Here is a 21,467-nt window from a genome sequence, read left to right on the forward strand (position 1 = left end):
TTCAAATTTGATGCATGTAATTTAATTTGCTTTCATTGGCAAAAAAACAAACAACCCCCAAAACAAACTCGAGAAAAGCCCAAAGCAAAATAGCAGAAACAAATAAAAACCCCACCCTCTCCAAGCCCAGGCTTCTTTCCAGGAAGCTTTGACAGACAAGATCTATCATTAAACATACTATTAATAAGCTGGGGGGAACAAACAAACAAACAAACAAACAAACAACCCCCCAAAAACCACCTACAAACCAAAGTAAGCAATCAAACAAACAAACAAAACAGCTTTATTTGTTTTCCTTTTAGAGGAAAATGAGCAAGCAAAGACAATGTCAAGCACAAAAATTGCCTCTACATTTTAGTCCTATGCTTAAACTTTTGTCACTGCATTTGCACAAATGTTAGTCCATGAAAGATGTATTTCTTGTTTCTCCACATTGACATATGTTTATTTCACTCTTTTCCCACCCTTTCCAGCTATAGACCTGCCATAAAGTGTTATAAAATCTTACAGAGATGTTATAAAATTGATTTTAATTTAAGAGATAGTTTCAACTAAATATACATAATCATCTTCAGTGAGATTTCCTTGAGTTTTTTTGCCATTATCGTGATGTCTCTGACCTATATTTTGGATATAGAGCCATATGACCATAGAAGAATTCCACTGGGAAGCTATCTCCTGAAGTTTTTAGTCTATCTTGCACCAAGAGAAATGCTAAATTCAGAGCTGCTTAGTCAGATCTGCTCAACTCTGCTCATGCCACGTCTAGTCAGGTCTTAAAAATCACCATTTCTTTACAATCTTTTACAGTAAATTGCTCCACCATTTTGCTATCCTTTGGGAATTTTCTCTTCATCGTATCTAAACTGAATATTTTCTTTTCCAACATATGTTCATTGTCTCTTGTCCTTCACCACACATGGATATGAAGAGCCTGGATCCATTTCCTTGCAGGCACTGGGGATCTGACGTTCAGTTCTCCCCTACAGCCATCTCTTCTCCAGGCTGAACAGTCATGGGTACGTCACGCTCTTCTGACAAAGCATGGGATTCAGCCCAATATAAACCCTGTGATATCACCTAATAATCAGTGCCCATGAAGCCCAACCACCCAGTTACTTGTTTTATTCCTCTTATTCCTTCTTCTTATTCCTTTTATTCCTCATCCAGAACATAATGAGCATCTCCATTTGGATAATGTTCTAATGTGGGTAAAAAAATTCAGATCTGCCTGAAATGCTAGAAGAATTTGTTCAAAATTATGTTAGATTTTTTTTTCTAACTGGATGCTCTATATTAATCATTCCACCAGAGGGTTTGTATTGTTACTTCTAAGAATTGAGTCCATATGATTGTGAAAGAAGTGACAGGGTAAAAATGGAATGAAAATGCATAGGTTTGCAGAGGGCAAAGAATGACCTATTGAATTACTTCTTTATACATTAAGCGGTGATTCTGTTGAAATTTGCTATATATAATTCTTTACCTATTTGTTTTGTCTGCCAAGTGAATCTATTTGTCCTTGGTAATATTTATTCATAATGGATTTCTAATATGTGATGTTAATGGCAATTCACTTATGGAAAGCAATAAAACAACAAAATAATTGTTGTTTGTTAACAAACTAAAAGTATTTTTCTAAGATGTATTTGAGTACACTCTTGACAATACCTGTACTATTTAATTTCTATTTTCTTTTAGTGAAATTTGATATTAGAAAGAGAAGACAAAACACAGTGAATAAATGAAGAAAATATTTTAAATAGAATTTATCTAATAACTTTATGGACCCTGTTTAATGCTGATTAGATAAATTTAAGGGACCATTATTTTTAGCAATTTTAACAAATTAAAAAATATATGGACTTAAATAGAAGAATGATACTTTAAATAATAAATGGACACAGAATACTTACTTGTTGCACATGATTTTTCCAACCAAACCAAAGTCCTTAAAATACAGTGTGATAGAATATAATGTTCTTTTGGCCTCCTGCATAATATCATTTATCATGTGAATAAGTTGACAGTAGGCTTCAAAAGATTTGTTTTTCATCACGCCCCAATATGAACATCATTTGCAAAGGCTATGAAAATTGTAGTACACAAAATTACTGCTTATGACAGAATAACCAATTTTTAAAATTAAGTAAACTATAAAATCATGCACACAATAACTATTATAATTTATTTATTAATGAAAGCTGTTGTCTCATCAGAAACATGACTTCAAACTTCTATTTTGCCAAAGTGTGTTAAAGTCTGCTGAAGCCCCAAAGAGGAATAGATAATATTACCAGGACTAAAAAGATTGAAACATGTTGAAGTGTTTGCAAGTGTTTGATGCACCTTATGATTTTTTGCAGCCCTCTCCCAACATATTCTATGTGCATTAAACACAAAAAAATTGCTTCCCTGTTATAAAACAATAATTTCTATACTGTGCAATGATGCTGTTAAAATGTGCATAACACTGAACAAACGATGGAGAACTAAATGTTTGATGCACCAAGCTAGAAAGCTTGTTTAAAAGATAGAATAAAATATGGAAATACCTGAGGTTCACTATTCTATCATGAAAAATCACCAAATCTTTAAAGATTTTGATTACTCTGGAAGTTGTTCTTTACTCTGCATTGAAACCAGACCCTTTAGTTTGCAGTTCTTTCTCTCTCTCTCCCTAATGGAGCAGCATTTCTGTAATAAGAAATTAGATCACCAAAGCTAATGTTTGCATATTTACGGTTTTCATTCAAAAGTGCCTCATTCTGGCAACACTTACCTTGTTAGATCTAACAAATTCACAGACAAAGGCTCTGACTTCAGTCATAGTATTGCTGTTGAAGATGATTTTCAGTTTTATGGAATGAAACTATTAAACAACAAATCCTGTCAGGCCTTTTACCTAAAATAAAAAGTAATGCTTTGTATCTCTTTCTGCAATCACAGAATAAACAGCAACTAATCCTGATGTCTAATTCTGAACAAAATTATCTTTCTTCCAGTTAATCTGCCATCTGATGAGTCACTTTTTGTTTTCTGATTGTTAGATAGACAAATCTCCTACAAGAAGTAAATATTTCTCACACCAAGGTGAAAAATATTGACATTTAAAGCCTACTTAGGATGTATATTGCCAGTTATCATGAATCAGCTTCTGTTCTCAGTAGATGCCTGTTCACTCTGAAGGACTGTTCTTGTGACAGAAACGTCTTTGTCATTATTTAAAGCTGGGTTATATCACAAAATTAAACTAATAAGCTGCCACTAGTTTTATTGACTGTGGCATCATCAACTAAGAAAGCATTTCCAATTTCTTGATATCAAGACTTAATGTCAATGTTAGCCATTATAGCCTATCTTTTTAATCCAAGGAGACATAATATTTTATAGATAAACAAACAAAAAAGCTAAAATAACATTCATTTGTGCAAAACAATGTGCTAAAAATTAATTCTAACTGCATGATTCAATAGGGCATCTACTGATCACAGTTGTCCAGAAACTGTAATTTAGCTTGGAAGGAAAGAACTGAGGAGAGATGCATGAACTGAATATCATCTATATCTTGAAATCCCCTAAAATGTTCATAGATCCAGCATAGCATCGTTAAGGTCAATAAGAAAGAGCTTGAACAATAGCCTAACCAACATGAACCAGAGAAGTGAATCTAGATGACTCCGAGAAATGTCAGCTAAATACTTAACTTTGCACAGAATAGGTACCCTGTTTTCCCTACCCCAGATTCGCAGTATCTAGCATCAGGTGTATAACACAGCATTTAAAATACAAATTACCTTTTTAGACACTGAGTACTCAGATAAACGCCTGAAGGGTAAAGAAGGAAAGCTGGGTTTTCTCTCTTGTGTGTGTTTTGTTTCTCTGCTGTCATCTTCCTCTTCTTTCTTCTTAATTTGGGTTTAATAACCCTCCAGCTCAGCTAATGAGAGTATTCTCTGACACACTGCTGAGAACTGCTGAGGAGAGAAGCAGCTAAAAGCAATGTTTTACACAGCTTGATGTTTCTAAAAGTTTGCTTGGTCTTTGCTAAGCTCATTGGATTGAGACTCTGTAAGCGTGTGTGTGTGTGTGACTGTGGGCATCTCTGTGTGTATGTACTTCCCTTACAAAAGAAATGCCAGTGAAATGTCATGACTAGCAAGAATTACTACAGTTTAAGCTTTGTGCTTCTTTTCTTTTTATCAACTTCTTTTTTTCTTTTGGAAAACTGGACTGCAATTTACAGTAGCAACAACAGCTCCAAGCTATCTTGCCTGACTTTTTTTTTCTTCAAATATAGTATTTTTTGCATACTTAATACATTTTAAAATAAAACCATGCAATGGATCATACTTTATATTGAAATTATTAGAGTACATAACTGAAAGGAAAAAAACCCACTGAATATTTAAACGAGATTTAACACTGGGTGTTATCACCTCATGCTTGCTTTCTGCTCTTTTTTTATACTTCTGATAGCAGTTTTTGATGTAGTAACTTATGAAAACAGGTGAAGCAGAAGGAGAAATCTTTGTCAAAATGATTAATATATACAAAAATAATTTTGTTCAGGAAGATAACAATGCCTAAGTATACTTTCAGGTTCTGTGATGGTTTTCAGATTATCTTAGTATAAAGCTGTACTAAGACTGTGAGTAGGATTCATGTCATGAATTAGACATCTTAACATAGGTGTTTCTTGAATATCTAGATTAATCTATTTTTCTTTTGGCATTTTTCCAGGTTTAGCAAAATGTCTGTGGCATAAAATAATCATGTGAAAGAAAGGATGAGGTTTGTTTGGTTTGGTATTTTGTTTTGCTTCTTTTGTGTAGATAATGATCACACGAGAAGTGAACTTTAAGCTTATGTAGATAGAAAGCTTCTTTGAAGTTTCTCTCTCTGTTCACCACCTGTAAAGGAAGATAATGCTTTTTTTACCTCACATAAAAGTAGTTACACTGTTACCTGGTGTTCTTAGCTCCAAAAGTATAGAATTATATTTATAAGCAAATGTGGTATATTAAATATGTGTTATTGAAAAAAGCAAAGTGTCATGTATAGCTTTACTCTTGGACAATGAATCCTGTTGTATGTTTCTTATGTATTATGCTTATAAGGATCAACTTCTACAAAACTACATGTATTTTTAAACCACTCTCAGTACACTTGCAAAGGAAATAATCAAAATACCCCTGCTGAAAAGAGTTGCTGACATGTAAATATTCTGGATAATATAAGCTTTAAACTTTGTAGGTTTTTCAGAAGTATCCTTTCTTACAAAAATTGGCTGCAAACTAATGTCCCATTTTACTCATAGTTGTTAGATATATTTAAAACTTAAGATCTTTCAAGAATTTCATATAAACATGATCCTACAATTTCTGAATAACAGATAAATATTAAATGCAAAGTCCTTTATGTCTATTATTGTGTTTTCTGACACAGCACTGAACAGACAAAACTGTTTAACTTTGCCATGCAGCCAAGTCCCAGATCAGAAAGGCAGGTCTATTGCTAAAAATATGGTCAGGGAGCTGCCTCATACTGAGGACTGTTGTTTGGAATGACTTTCCCTCACATTGCCTTGACTACATCCAATGTAGAATTAGTCCTAAGTCCACACTGAGTCAAGATCAGGAGGAATCAATCCTAGGGATATTGTGAAAGAATTAAATTAGGTTCAGTTCCAGACTACTTGCCTAAGAAGCATATTCAGCTTGGAGAAGAGGAGACAGGAATTGTGTCAATGCTTTTTCCTGAAGTGTGAGAGAGAAGTGCTGATCTCTTCTCTCTGGTTTCTGGTAATAAAATAGAATGTTAAAGTTGCCAGGGGAAGTTCAGATGGGACATTAGGAAAAAGTTATTCAGTGAGAGGGTGGCCAAGGGCTGGAACAAGCTCCCTGAGAAAGCTGCCATGGCCCCAGTCCTGTTGGTGTTCATGAAGTATTTGAATAAGGCTCTTACACAGACAGTTTTAAGTTGCCCTGTGTGGAGTTAGGAATTGAAGAACCCCCTGGATCTCTTCCAACTCAAGATATTAAATGATTCTGTGAGAAGGGGCTGTACAAAGCTTTCTAGAATTCATTATTGTAATTATCCTGGTCACAGACTCTTATCTGACTCCAGAAATGCCTAGATAGCACTAGTATACTGGTACATATGCTAGAAGGACCTTCTGATCATAATGCTGCTCTTGACCTGCTACTCCTAAACTGGTGGAGAATGTACCTTGGTCTGGGCTTCAGGAACCATGAGACAATTGAGCCCAAAATCTTGAAAGAGTCTTGGGAAGGAAGCAGAGGAGTTTGGATTCTGGACTTCATGACAGTAGAATCTGGCTTATTTAGGGAATTTCTAGGTCTTATTAGGATTACTCTCTGACAAGTAACCATAAAGAACAAGGCTGTCCAGGAAAGTCTGTGACATTTTATTGATTTTTTTTTTTATAAAACAATATGTTTTATAAAAGAAATCATCAATTAGTCATCCCACTGTGGACAAAGACTTTAAGCAGAAAACCTACTTGAATAATCAGGGGCCTTGTTTATGAACTAAGACACAAACACAAAGCATAAGAGAGGAGGAAGCTAAGGTAGGTAAGAAAGGACTACACTACAATTATTGCTTAATGCAAGCAGGAATTCTGTTCTCAGACCTCTGTGTGTACCATATCAGTAAGGTGAAACACAGCCTTGGTACAGTCTCAGCAACTGGTGGCTGATTAGGACCTGAGAGTTACAGTGGACACCAGGCTGAGCATGAGCCAATAGCTCACTCATTGCCAGTGCGATGAACCACTTGCTACAATAAGTGCAAGTACATCCCTTGGTGCTTCAGTAGGAACATGGCTAGCCAATGGAGAGAAGGCTCTTCTGCTCAGAAGGCCTGGAAAATTGAAGAAACTCCAGTGGAAATCTCTCAACATGATTAGGCATTAACCATATGGCTCAGGAAGAAAAACTGAGGACACTGGACTTTCTTTGTCTGGGGAAGAAGGGGCTAAAGGATGCCTTAGCAGCAGAGTCCATTTCTTGAACTTTGGTTCCAAAGATGGCAGAATCAAGCTATTTCCAGTACTGGTAGACTAATAACAGTGGAAAATGGCCAGAAATCTTATTTTGGGAGGAACTAGTATTAGAAAAACTTGGGTTTAGGAGGATAGCCTAAGCTCATAAGGAAAAATCAAAATATAATAAAGAATTTTTTTTCAGTATCAGTGTGTTTGACCTATGTTTTGCCCATGAAAATGTGAGGAAGTTCATTAACTTTGCTGGTCCTAATTTTATTTGTACAGGGGAGCTTCCAAGAACCCTTTCTTCTTAGAAAAAAGGTCTGATTCTTTACACCTGTCATTTGTGTCTCTTCAACACATGGATTTCCATAACAGCAAAAGAGTTCTTTTTGCATGTAGTCTAGGTGGACAGATATAAATTATACAATTGGTCAAGGCAGTTGTGGCTCAGTGCTTTAAAAACACCTCATTACCCAATGTACCATGCAATGGAGTCACCCATAGATACAGCATATAATGTATCTCTGGTTCAGCTTACATTCAAAGTCTGTATTTATAAACCAGCATTTTTTTCATTGTAACTACCTTCATATTCTCACCTACTTAGTCAAAACAAATGAAAAAAACTGCAAAGGCCATATAGTCAAAGAGATATTGTAGTGAAGAAGAGACGATATGTGGTGCTTATATGTCCCACTTACTCTACATTTAAAAATGCAGTATTTAGTGAACTAAATAGCAATAAAATCCATTACTTTATTATGGTTAATATTTCTGTAAGCAATTTTAAATGCCAGAGTCTGTAAACGTCTATATTTTAAAGAAATATCTGTACAAATTGCTATATTTGTAAAGATCAGGGGTTTATGTGTTCCTTTGTTAAAGAGTCTCTGAGGCATGATTTTACTAGGAGGCATTATATTTGAACAAGGAACTTGAATGTCACATCTGAACACATGGTAAGGTCAAACTTAAACTATATGGCTTTAATATGCGTTTTCTCTCTCTGTAAATCACACATATATGATGTATATGATGGCTGGATGCACCACAGCCTCTTTACAACACATTTTAGTGGGAGCATTTGTAGCAGCTTTGTTGTTGGTTGGTTTGTTTAGTTTTCTTGGTTTGTTTGTGGAGTTTTTTGTTTTTTTTTTGGGGGGGTTTTTGTTTTGTTTTTTTTTTTTTCAGTTAAAAAGTCCAAACAATAATAATAATTTCTTGCAAGCGAACCTGCAAGAGTCAACAGGAGCAAACACAAACCATCACTCTTCAGGGACAAAAATAAAGCCTCTCAGTCATCTGATATTGGTATCTTACTCAGGTGAAATAATTCTTGTAGCGAGATCTGGTAAGCAGCAAAAATTGTGTCTAAATTGAGTTGGTCAGTCACAGGATCTGAGTCTTTCAGCTCTTAAGTGAATTTTATTTATTTTATGTAATCTGAAACACAATTCAAGACACTATAAAGAAGGAATGACAGAGTCTCGGTAAGTGCTTGGATGTCACCCTGTTCTTTTAAAAGTTTTTAAGTTCCTTTAAAAGTTTTCTATGCCTTCTGATGTTTACATATTTCTATTGGAGTTTCTCACACACTGTTCATGTGAATAATGATTGTTTTGCATTCTTCTTTGTGAGAGGAGAGAATTGATAGACTGTTACTTTGACCAGTATAGTTGGAAAAGTGGCAATTTTTTCCTCCAATCCACTGTCACTTTTAGAATTCTATATATTGCAAGGTCAGAAATAAAAGTTCCTTCCATTTGTTCTTTTGATCTTAGTGTGAGTGCCTGAGTTATTTCGTGTCATAATGGGACACTTGGGTGTTTATTTTAAAAAGAGAATAATTCAAGAGGCAAGAGATCCTGGGAGTCTGGAGTTGTCATGACTCCTCAGCCACTTTTGACACCAGAATTTACTGGGAGATGCAATCCACCACTTTCTGCAAAGAGGTGTGACAGGTCTGGTCCTCTAGCACTGATTTCATAGCTCAGCGGCAGCCTCAAATCCCTACCTTTCAGTGTGAGAAGATTTTCCTTGTTCAAATGATGTTACTTTAGGGAGACTCTTACACATTTAAAAAGTTGTCATAAATCCTTCCTCTTTTACTACTTCTCATAAGGATTCTTTTCTCACATAAAGCAGATTATTGTCTGCAGGCAAGCAGCTGTCACTTGCTCCCAGATGATGCTGGGCTCTGTAGCAGCTGATCTTGTGTTGAGCTTGGACCCTATGCTTTTTGCCCCAGGTTTGCACACTGAAGATGCCCAGACATGCTGTGCTTGCCCAGCTTCTACCTACTCTACTTTTACTTATCTGATGAGCACTCAAGTCTGTGAAAAATGGGATGAAAAATGGGAAGAAATATGTCTTATGGAAAAAATATTGTAATAGAACAAGTTTATTAAGTTTTTTTGGTTTTTTTTTAGCGGAATTATTTTATATACTTTCTTGCAGGATGTGACCAGAGAATAAAAATGTCACATAGTATCAGGGTCTTATACTGTATAAGACTCCTACAAATAATAACCCTTGCAGTGAACCTGCAACTTAATTCAGCCTTTACTTTCTGAAGAGTCATGTATGAAAGTGTCAGGGGATTGCTATGAAAAATTATATTCTCTCAAAAAGTAGAACTTTCACAGACTACTCATAACAAAATTCAGTATTTGATCTGAAAGACTGTAAGGCTTCACAAGTGTTTAGGAATGAGAAGATAAGTAAAGTGTTTAAGGTTTAGCTAAGTAATATTCTCTTAATAAGACACGTGCATATTTTGGGTACAGGCTCCAAATTAAATGTTAAATTAATCTTTCTTTTTTTTATTTTGTTTTGCTACTACAATACAATTTGCATTTGCTAAACCAGACCAACATTTGACCAGTTCAAGGAACGGGTAGACAGAGGAAAATGTCATCCCTTCACATTTCTATTACAGGCAACTATGGTGCATGATGAATGCATGCTTCCCTTTATCAATCAATCCTTGCAAACCAATTTGCTTACATTCTGAAGTGAGCTGCATTTACAAGGGAAGATCAATTCTTAAGAGGATTATGTGTCAAAATAAGATGTAGTTTAGTAACAAACAGATTTGGAGAAGCAGCTCAGGATAATAAGTAGCTGAGCAGTCTATTGTATGGCTTTTTTTTTTTTTTTTTTGTCTACATGTTTTCTTCTCTCTCAGTTCTGCTTAACATTTTAATAAAATTATTTTTAATTGCTTTCACTTTATACAATATATGAAGTTGTTGCTGAATGGATTTTTTCCCTAACAACACAAGACTTTACATATTCTAAGGATTTTTACTATTTGGTAGTAAATATGTGTGCATTTAGAGTAATTTGGTGGGTTGTTCAAATACATTAAATAACTAAACCAATACAAGAAGGCAATAAAATATTGTATAATAAAAAATTATACTATTAACATGCAGAAGCTATATTCAAGAGAGAGTAACAGATTATGCTCACTGATTAAGCCTTCCCTCATTTCCATCTTGCAGTCACTGAGAATTTTGCTAATGACTACTAAAGAAGTTATACCAATCCTGTAATGAATAAAGAACAGAGATATCTGAGAAAATATGATGATGTGTTTTCTAATATATCTAATAGTTTCATTTCTTTTAAAAAGACATTGCAATACAAGGAAACAGTCAAAAAGCCCCAAACAACTATGTATTAGACAATGGTCTATACACAGAACCAAAAGCCTGGATTCATAAAAAGTTTTAATTTATGCAAATTTTTTTATATGTAAGAGTGTCTGTAGGAAACCTATTACACAATCATAACCTAAATTCTGTTATGAAATTAACATTTTTATTTTAAAATTACATTTAATAATGATATTTATTATATTTTGTAATTATAAAATGCAATAATTTCTCATTTAAGCACTTGCTTATTTTTTAATTTAATTATATTTCTAAATATTGACCCAAATTTCTGGATTGTTAGTCTCATATATTTTTGTCAGTGTTTCTGAAAAGTCTTGTTTATCCTTCTGACTAGAATGTTTATCTGCCTGTACTTGATATTGCACTCCTTGGTTGTTTATTTGTGAAGCTTAAAAAATTACCTTTTAAGGTAAAATTGAGACCAATAAACATAATTACGTCAATGAAAATTACTTTACAAAATTTAGCAAAACTCTACATTAATAAAATATGCCTTTATTTCAAAACAATCTTAAGTTTTATAAACTAACAATATAGTAATAGCTATCCCTTTTATTTGCATTATAAAAATATCGGGATGCAATGATTGAAGATTGACAAGATGTAAAGATTTTCATCTTGACTAGAAAACAGATTTTCCCCACAGTGTCAGTTAAAGAAGCAGGCATCTCTAAAATACTTCAATACAAAGAAAATGTCTCAAATTTCAGACAAACAAGTGCTAAATTCTGTCCTTGTGCATATGAGATACATTGCTAATACATAAACATTTGGATTTGCATGATCAATACCTAAAACCAAAATGAAATAAATAGCACATAATTATCTGATTTTATATGTTACAGAAACAAAAAATGAAAATGGCTGCTTATGATTGCAAAGAACTTCAAATTTTAGGTTTTTTTTCCATTGTGATTCTAATATTGTGATCTAAGAGTTTTAACTCTGTTTCTTACTAGCCATGCAGCTTAAGACTGCTCTGTACATCTCTGTCCAATAAAATGAATTTTTATGGGCTGAGAGCTCCAAAGACAACCCTGGAGGGCATTACACTTATTCTTGCCCAGCTATTCTGGCTCCCTGGCAAACTAATGAGGATGACAGTAGATGGGGATGTATGCTAAGACCTTCCTCTACTGGTGGGTTTGTTGCTCTGACTGTCCCCTCCACAAATCTTTTCAGACGACTATCAATTTACTAAAAACAAGTAGGGTTTTAGCAATATAGAAAGTAATAAAGGAAAAGATGATACCAATCCTCTGAGAGCAATCAATTGATGTGTGGCCCTGTTCCCACCCTTTCACAACATGTGCATAGTATCTTTCTCTGAGGACTGGCTTAGAAATGTCATCAAACTTGGGATTTACTTCTAGTTAAATTAAGGAAATCTCATCTGAAAGTGATTTTTTTGTGTATCAGTGACTTGATTATGTTTATAGTTAAGATATCAACTCTTCAGAAAAACCTCCCTCTAAAGGGTTCATCCACAGCAATATTCCATTCCAGAGAGAAACCAGCAATTAGACTGCCAGCAATAAGAGGAGAATTCATGTGAATTAGCATTCAACTAAAATATTAGGCTTGATTTAAAGGAGAAGTCCATCAGCTCTGAGGTAGTAGTACATTATAATATCACTGGGAATGGCAACTTCCCAGTACACCATCTCTGCCCTTGAATCATTATGGCCTACCTGCCACAGGATGCCTGCTACCACCATTAGAAATCAACAGATGTTTGTGCTGTGCCTCGGTGGTTTTTGCAAGATAATGTAAAAATAAAAATAATGGCATTATTTATCAGAATGAACCTAGAAACCCCATGTCTAAATAAAGTCTTTGTTCCACATGAGGCATGCTGTTTCTATGAAGACATTATAATACAGGAAAATAGATCATGCAGGTTCATCTAGTAAGCTGAATTCTGTACAGTTTCAAAATTCAAGTCATAAAGTTCAAGGTAACTTTCAATACTTGGAAAGTAAAAGAGCTGCCTCAGTCCTAATGAACTCAAAGTTCACACACTTGGGAAATGAATCCAGAAAATTTAGCAGTGTATTACCATCCTGGTTTATTAAGCATTTTTCATTTTGTTAGTCCATGAATGATTGTGATTCAATGAATTCCGTCAGTGGCTGAATCATCAGTTTAGCTACTAAAAGTTGATGAAGATGTTGATTTTGATGAGAGAACTGATGTATTGCTCCTTAGTATCTCTGGAAACAGAAGCCATAAAAGTGACCTCCTTTCACTGCGGGGTATTTCGCTGTGCTGTTGCTAAGGCAGTCACAGATATGACAAAATATTATATTGATGCAAAGGAGAAGAAATTACTCAGTCAAATACATCTGAGTTAAAATCCCTGTGCTGCCTTAATGGTTAACAAAATAAATGAGATGGTATATTTTCAGGACATAATTAATCTTGCCTTAATGTAGATGTCTTAAATATTTCAGATTAATTTTGCCTGATAAGTGTCCATTTCTCCCTTCTGAACCTGAAATAAAATGAGGAGGACAAGCTTGTGTACAACATTGGTGCCTAAGGATATGTAACTTATCTCTAATATTAATGATAAACCTTACAATGTCATATTGTTTTGTTTCTTTCTTCTTATAATAAAAATTTCTATGCATATGTCGCAATAAAGCAGATATAATTAACCCTTTCTTGAGAAAAGCCACCAATATTTTCCACTTTGGATTATGTTCTGAAATGATGGAAGATCTAATAATTTTTTTAAATTATTATTTGTTTTTCCTGTTAGAGCTTTTAATATACCAATAGCACTTCAACTGATTGCCATTTTTTCCAAAACAACAGCTCTCAGTAATTTCTAAAAATATGTGGTTTTCCAGTTGCAACTTTCAAATTTCAGGTTCACACTATAGAAAGAAGAAACCTAACTTTGCTTGCAAGATTTCAGTAGTACATGACATTAGTATGAAATACATCTTTAGAGATAATGGCAAAGTCTACCCATATACCCAAACGGAAAGCTTAGAACTTCTCTTGAGAAAATGATTTTTAAAACAATGTTGTAGGCACATGTCTGATTACATTTTCCAATAAAAGATGAGAAGATATAGATTATGACAAACAGATCTCTGTCTTTTCACCAAGAAAAAGTGGATTAATGTAACCCAAACATCAGAATTATAGAATCATCAAGGTTGGAAAAGAGCTCTAAGATCATCAATTTCAACCCTTAACCCAGCACCATCATGTTCTCCACTAAACTATGTCCTCAGGTGCTACATCTGCACAAACTTTGAGCACTTCTAGGGATGGTGATCCCACTACTTCCTTGGTAAACCTGCTATAATATCTGACCACATTCCCAGTGAAGAATTTTATCTTAATATCCAATTGAAACCTCCACTGGCATAACTTTAGGCCATCTTTTCTTGTCCTATCACTTGTTACTTGGAGAAGAGATAAATCTTTGCTACAGCCCTCTTTCAGTTACTTATAGGGAGCAGTAAGATCCCCCCTGAGCCTCCTTTTCTCCAGGCTGAGCACCCCCAGCTCCCTCAGCTGCTCCTCACAGCACTTGTGCTCCAGACCCTTCCCCAGCCCCGCTGCCCCTCTCTGGACACGCTCCAGCCCCTCAATGTCCTTCTTGCAGTGAGGGGCCCAGAACTGAGCACAGGATTAGAGCTGTGGCCTCAGCAGTGCTGAGCACAGGGGGATGGTCACTGCCCTGCTCCTGCTGGCCACAGCAGTGCTGATCCAGGCCAGGGTACCATCGGCCTTCTTGGCCACCTGGGCACACCCTGGATCATGTTCAGCTGCTGTCAACTAGAAGTCCCAAGTCCTTTTCTACCAGCTTTCCAGACACTCTTTTCCAAGCCTGTCCCAACTCCCAGTGACTTCATGGGGTCATTTGTAACCCAAGGGTAAGACGCAGCTCTTCACTTTGTTGTACCCATATGTTTTATTTTGTACAAAAAGTCAGTTTGGTCATCTATAGTTTATCATGAAGATCTTGAGTAATAGGAATACTATTGTCACTCTTCTACATATTTAAAATACTTATGCAATTGGTATAAGGATACTCAAGGTTGAAAAATAATTACTAAGCAAATATAATTACCCATTTCTGAATAAAAATAACAAAGATCAGGCATCACACTAGTTTTACACTCTGTATGTTTCTAAAACTATGTTGGGTAACAGAATAAATTAAAAGGTTCTTATTTTCAGGCCAGCTGCTGAATGAAGTCACTGTATGAAATTACATTAAACAAATGACTTTATATTATACACACTATTATAATTTGCCTTCAGAATGAGGTTTCCTTTCAAATTCAGCATTAAGACTAGATTTATATTTATTCTCTTCAGAGGATTATTGCAAGCAAACTTAACTGGGGAGTGAGTTCTAAGATAATTTATGGGATTTTTAAGAAGTCTGGTTTCCCATATTTATACACAAATTGGGTAAAACTATTAAAGAAATCAGAAATAACTATCAGTTATTGACATCAGCTACTAAAGCCTGATAGTGTTGGCTTTTTTCAAAGGTTTAGCAAAACAATGTGCCTGAGACTGAATACTGAACAGGTGTGTTTAAAATGATTTTTTAAAATGAAATGCTGATCAAGACTATTCAATTAAAAACCAAAACAAATTTGAATGATTCTGTAAAGCTTTGTTATATCTTGAGTAATGATGACATAAACCAAAATACTTATGCCTTTTGATCCTGTATTCATTGCTAGTGGACATTAATCACATTAATGGTCTTTTTGTTTACTTGGGAGAGGATCCATGTAGCATTTGAACACAATAATGAATTAAAAACAAATTTAAAGCTAGCTATCCTGCTATTTTCTGCCTTAAATGTCTCAACAAAAATTGTGGTTTCAATCAAAAATTCATTCATAACCTCACACAATATTCTGAAATATCCACATCTGATTTTATTAGACATAACTCAATTTACTGTAACAAATTATGGTTTATTGAATTCCCACAATACGGTTACCTATATCTGGTTACATATATTTCTGTATTGTGGACTTATGTTATACTAAGCCCCATTTTTAGAACTGGATGAAATCAAAATATCTCCACCACAAGAGTTGCACCATCTAAATCCAGTTTTGCCCTACATCCTTTATTTCCACATTCTCTATTGGGAGATTTAAACAGTCATAGATATGTTTGATTTTAGTATATTAATTTTAAATTGTCTTGTTTAGCATTAAGCTATACTGGAAAACAGAATTTCTTGGAGAAGCCTGGCTTATATTCTTTGAATTAATATCACATATTCTTAGACATTTCCATTCTAGAGATTTCCCTCTAAGTTCCAAAACCAGTGTTAAGAAATGAATACTTCAGGACATAACAATGCATGCATTTTCAACTGCTATGCAAGACAATATGAATCATCACTTAGACTTAGCTGTTTCTCTCCACTGACTGTAGAAAGAATATATGTAAATAATAATACAGGTGTGACAGGTGTCTGCACTGCAGACATTTGCATTCAGCCACCACCATCCCTCTGTCCTTCTTTATCTCTTTGGACTTCAGAAGATTCTGTTTTGTGGTTTTTCTTATGGGATACAGGTTACTCAGAGAAAATGGAGATCAAGGAATCATAGGACATGTAGCAAACATACCTTTTTACTGGAAATTTAGAAAGCTTCCTTCTTGATATTTTATTTCTACTTCTCTCCAGTGAGTGGCAAATTCAAATGAAGAATGTTGTCAAAGAGACAACTCTGAATAATCTCCCAGGACCTAGTTGGGTGAAGCATTATTCACAGTCCTGTGTAAAAATTGAGAGGTTTTAATTTACAATTTTAAAATACAGTGGTAGAGCCCTGTAATTCTCCTCCTGAGATATAGCCCTTGGGAGAGTACAGCTGTAGACTTTGCTACTCCAGAAAGCCAGATAAGTCAGTCGTCACTGACTGTCTGTTCTTTGGAAGCAGTTGGAACTCTTTCTCCCAAGCCTTATATATGACTTTTTTTCTCCTAGAACTAATGTCAAACCTTGAATAAATTTTTAAAAATTACTGTAAATTAAATACTAAAGAAAGCAGTTTTAATGCATTAATTTTTATGTAGGTTCTCTGGAGATACTCTACACACTATTAAGGAATTATGCAGAGAATCTTTCTCTTCCATCCTTTATAGCCCCAGGCCTATTTTTTTTGGTACATGGTTAAATTTCTTTAAATATTTTTATTACACACAACTATAATACATGTTTTAAAGCAGAAACAATTTTTTTAAAACTCAGATGAATGAATAACAAATATCTCCCTCATGCTATTTCTGCATCTCCCAGAAAATCATGAGGGGATACAGTTCAAGTGTGACTGCCACTACATTTAATTCTTACCATGCACATGAGGATTCCCATGCTATAATATTTGTGTGATCATTCCAAATAATCTTAAGTCTAAAAGCTCCAAAAATTAACTTTAAATCACTATCTTAAAGCAGGCAAATCAATGAATAAATAAATAAATAAATAAATACTCAGGCATATCTTTTTGTTTCAAGTACATAATTTATCAGAACATAATGTCATGCTGGTTTTAGATATAAAATTATCATCATTTGTACATTAGTAAAAAATCATTCCTCTCTTAAGAAGTCAAATAAGACCTGTGCCACTGTAAAAACTTTAAACTAAAAAATTCTAACATTACTTGCTCATAGAAATTTTTGTTGAAAAACAGTAATTTGCAGTAATCTAATTAGTGTATTTTGAAAAATTGCTAAATGAGTTTCCATATCCTCCTTATGTGTAATTCTGCTGCAGTAGAGTAATTCAGGATGTCTACATTAGAAGGAGTATAACTGTCCAAGAGTTTGCAAAGTGCATTGCTCTAGAGAGATTAGTGGGGACCCTAAATGTACGAAGCTCTCTTTGACAGGAGGATGAGACATTCTTTGAAAAAACAGTCTTGAAACTGAGTTGCCCAGATAAGCTTTCAGATAAGCTGCCAAACAGTGCTTTGAAGGTTTCACCAAAACTAACGAGTTTTGCAGACCTTTTTCTTTGAGTAAATTGTTGAGCTTTTTTTGAGGGGAGGTTTTGTGGCATTTGTTTGTTTGCTTGTTTGTGGTTTTGCAGTTGCTGTTTTGATTTTTTTTTTCCTGGTACCTTAAACATAATGAGATGGTGTAATAATCCTGAGAGTATTAGATGCTATTTGTAAGGCTGTCTGGGCACTGTGTTTATAGGAAAGTTTTCCTCTGGCCTGACTGATTTACCAGCACAGTTCCCAATCCCCATTAGGCATGCAGAAAACATATCTGGCAAACTATGCTTCTCCTTCATACCCATATTGTGTATTCAACAGGGGACCTATATTGTGTTCAGATGTAAGTAGGGACTCCCTGATAAAGTGAATAAACTACCAGACAGTTACTGTTAAACTCCTATATCTGATACTCTTGAATCAATAAATCTACAGCATGGGGTAGAGATGGGAGCAACTCATTAACCTTGGTTTGGGTAAAAGAATAGCAACTTGGGCATTTAATACAGAGAGTTTATCTTGTTCAGAAAAACTTTCAAAGAAAATGTAGTTTTGATCAATGTTTTGCAAAGTGTCATCTGGACATGGATTTTTTTTTTTTTTTGGCTAACCGTGAATATTGAAAATGAGGGTGCTCTAGGTATTATATAGGATCTTCTTATATAGAATCTGAGAGTATAACCTGGCTTTTTTTTTTTTTTTTTTTTTTTGGCTAAAACCAAACACTGCATTCAATTTTAAATTAGCATATACTGGACAGAGTTCTCTTCATTTTTTGTTTTCTTTTTGTTTTATCTCTAATGTTCTGCTTACAAATACTAGTACCATAGGCATTTTTATTTATCACCATACTTAAGGTGTATTCTGTTATGACTGACTTCCATTTTGTTTTGGATCTCTTACATTTCAGCACAAGTCTGGTCTTAAAATCAAAGTGGTCCTTGAAAACAGTACACAAAGAGGAAATAGCTTCTTCTATGTAGAACACAAATAAAATGGTATCATTCACTATAAAATGTTTCATGTCTTTTGATATATATTCGTTGGCACATTTGTTTATTTTTTAAAAAGCACAACTTATCACCTGGAAAGAAAGTTTTACTGTAACTATTGTATCAAGCAGTTATTTAATATATAGGAGTTATCTTACAGGATCTTGTTCCTTGATGACAGTATCTTGTAAAGCATACTCAGCATGCATTTAATAACTTAATGTGGGTTTGAATTATTTTTGGTTTGTTTTTTTTTTTCACTCTTTCTTTTCAGATACATGTAACTTCATTATTTTCTCTAGCATTTAATTCTTGAAGGTAAACTTGTAATTTCTTTCTGGAGAAGACATTTCACAGTTAGATGAAAAAGCAATACATCAAATTAATTTTACATGCCTTTGGATGTATTTGATTTGACTTTTTAAAAAATTTCTTGAGGGAAATACATTTGGCCCAACAGTTTACAACACACAAGAAAAGGCGCCGAGCATTAAAGACCTTCCAAGGTGTGAAAGAATTGCAGATACTTCTGTGGATACTATGTTGTGTTGACTCATGTGCATCCATCAGTGCACCATGGTGTTCGCAATTCCATAACACAACATATCATACACTTTGGGTTCACTTGCTTGTTCATGGAGTTAAGTGCCGCAGCCTTTTGTTTTGTATCTATTATTCTTCATCCTTTCTTTTCCTTTCCATTTTTCTTCCCTCTTCTCTTATTTGAAATCCTGACCTAATTCTATTTTTAATTCCTCCAGAGAGTACTATTAAATATTTTCCTACATTGTAAAGTAACATGAACAGTTCTCTGTAAAGTAATTTTCTTGAATATTGCCATTTCACACACACTTGAAAAGGCTCTAGTGCTCCCCATTTTTAATGGGATTAAAATTATGAGTGAGGTTTTAGTACCCTATTTCTTCATCCCCAAATTGGATGTGGTCCAGGTTTTGCTTTGAAGTCTGACACTATTTGAGTGACTACACTGCGTGCTGTCTTTCTTTGTGCCCTGTATTTTCTTCTTGCTATATGAGAATAATGATGTAGATTTTATCTAGAAATTGCTCATTGCCCTTCAGTGGTCACACAGTCACAGACATGTGAGCATTATAAATAGATTTAAGCCTGCATAGTTATTTCCTTATTTTTGTTGCCAAACAATACCACATATTAATGTAATTACCTTCATTCTGACTACCTTAATAACTGTTATTGCTCAGCAATGTTAAATGTCATGGCCATTTACATCTGTCTTGAATTTAATAAATGAAAATCTGTTCTGTCATGCTGTCTTGTGATTGAGCTTTTAACCATGCTACTTTTTTTGTTTTCACGAGATTTTACCACCAATATAGAGCTGTAAGAATGGAAAATTCTAGAATCTAAATGGTTACAGTTTTTATATTTACTATAAATGTCATGCTCTGCACATTACTATTTCCTAATGGGTGGATAACAGCTCCATCCATTCATTTTGAAATGTCAGAGAGAATCGCATTATTCAGAATTTTGTTTCCTTTTTTTTTGTCAGTGGGAGGGAGAAAATCCCATTTTCTATTTAATTAGAGAGAAGCTGTACTGCCATTGACAAGGAGACTGACAGTTTTGTTGCATCCTTTAGAAGTTATGATACTGATATAGACATGACCTTGGGGTTTTTGTTTGTTTCGTGATGTATATTAAGGAAATAAGAGAGATCTCAAAAGAAGGAGGAAAGGTAAAACAAGATCTATGCCAACGGCCATTAGGGTAAATTGATAAAAAAAGATACAAAGCTACACAGATCATACCTGGTTTTGTAGGAAAAATGCTCTTTCTCTTTGCAGGATAAATAAAATAGGTATCTTCTTAGTGAAAAATCTTTAAATCAAAACTAAAGCAGGATGTGCATGATAACTGTAACTAGCAAGGTGAACACAGTGGTATTACTATGCTACAAACACAAATGGGTTTGAAATGAATTTTTAATTTTAGGTTTTTTTTTTTTAATAGAAGGGAAGTAAATGAAAGGAAATTCCTTAGAGAACAACTACTTTACTGGTGTCTGATTCAATACAGGGGATAAAAGATAAGGGTTTTAACCTCTATCAGCTGTCCTGAGTTTCTTTGGTCCAGTTCTATTGGTGCTACAGAATTTTCGTGGGGTTTTTATATCAGTGGAGAAAGAGTCTAGCAAGACTGTACGGTGAACTTTCTTACTCTTGAGATATGTCTTTACACAGGGAAGACATAAAGCTACAGTGCTTGGGAATGATAGGTATATGTCAGAAGAGAATTTGTTTAAGACAGGAAATCCTTTGCCAGAAATTTTCAACTGGTTTATGGTTCATTTGTAGCAGCTGAGTGGTACAATGGGATCATAGCTGCATTTGAGAATCTGGTACAATATTTCCCTGAGGTGCTTCCCTTTCTGAAGTAGCTGAACTGCTATGCATTTTATGTATTTCATAATCCATTATAGCCCCAGAAAACAAGACAAAAAAAATCTATGGAATAATATTTTGTCTATTTATAGATCTCTATAGACCTAATTTATAATTTCTGTCCATATAAATTGTTTTTACAAAATTTTCTGATACTTCCTTGCTGCATTTTTATGTAAACAATTTTTTTTCTATAAATAGTTTTTAAAATTCACACCATCTAGATATAAATGTTCAAGTTTTTGAAGCCACAATCTTAATCTATAGATAAGAGTCAAATCTCTGGCATTATATCAATCATATTTCTGGAAAGATGGCTTCACACTCCCCCTCCACCCCCCACC

The sequence above is a fragment of the Taeniopygia guttata genome, chromosome 1 (assembly GCF_048771995.1).
Source record: "Taeniopygia guttata chromosome 1, bTaeGut7.mat, whole genome shotgun sequence".
NCBI classification, from domain to species: domain Eukaryota; kingdom Metazoa; phylum Chordata; class Aves; order Passeriformes; family Estrildidae; genus Taeniopygia; species Taeniopygia guttata.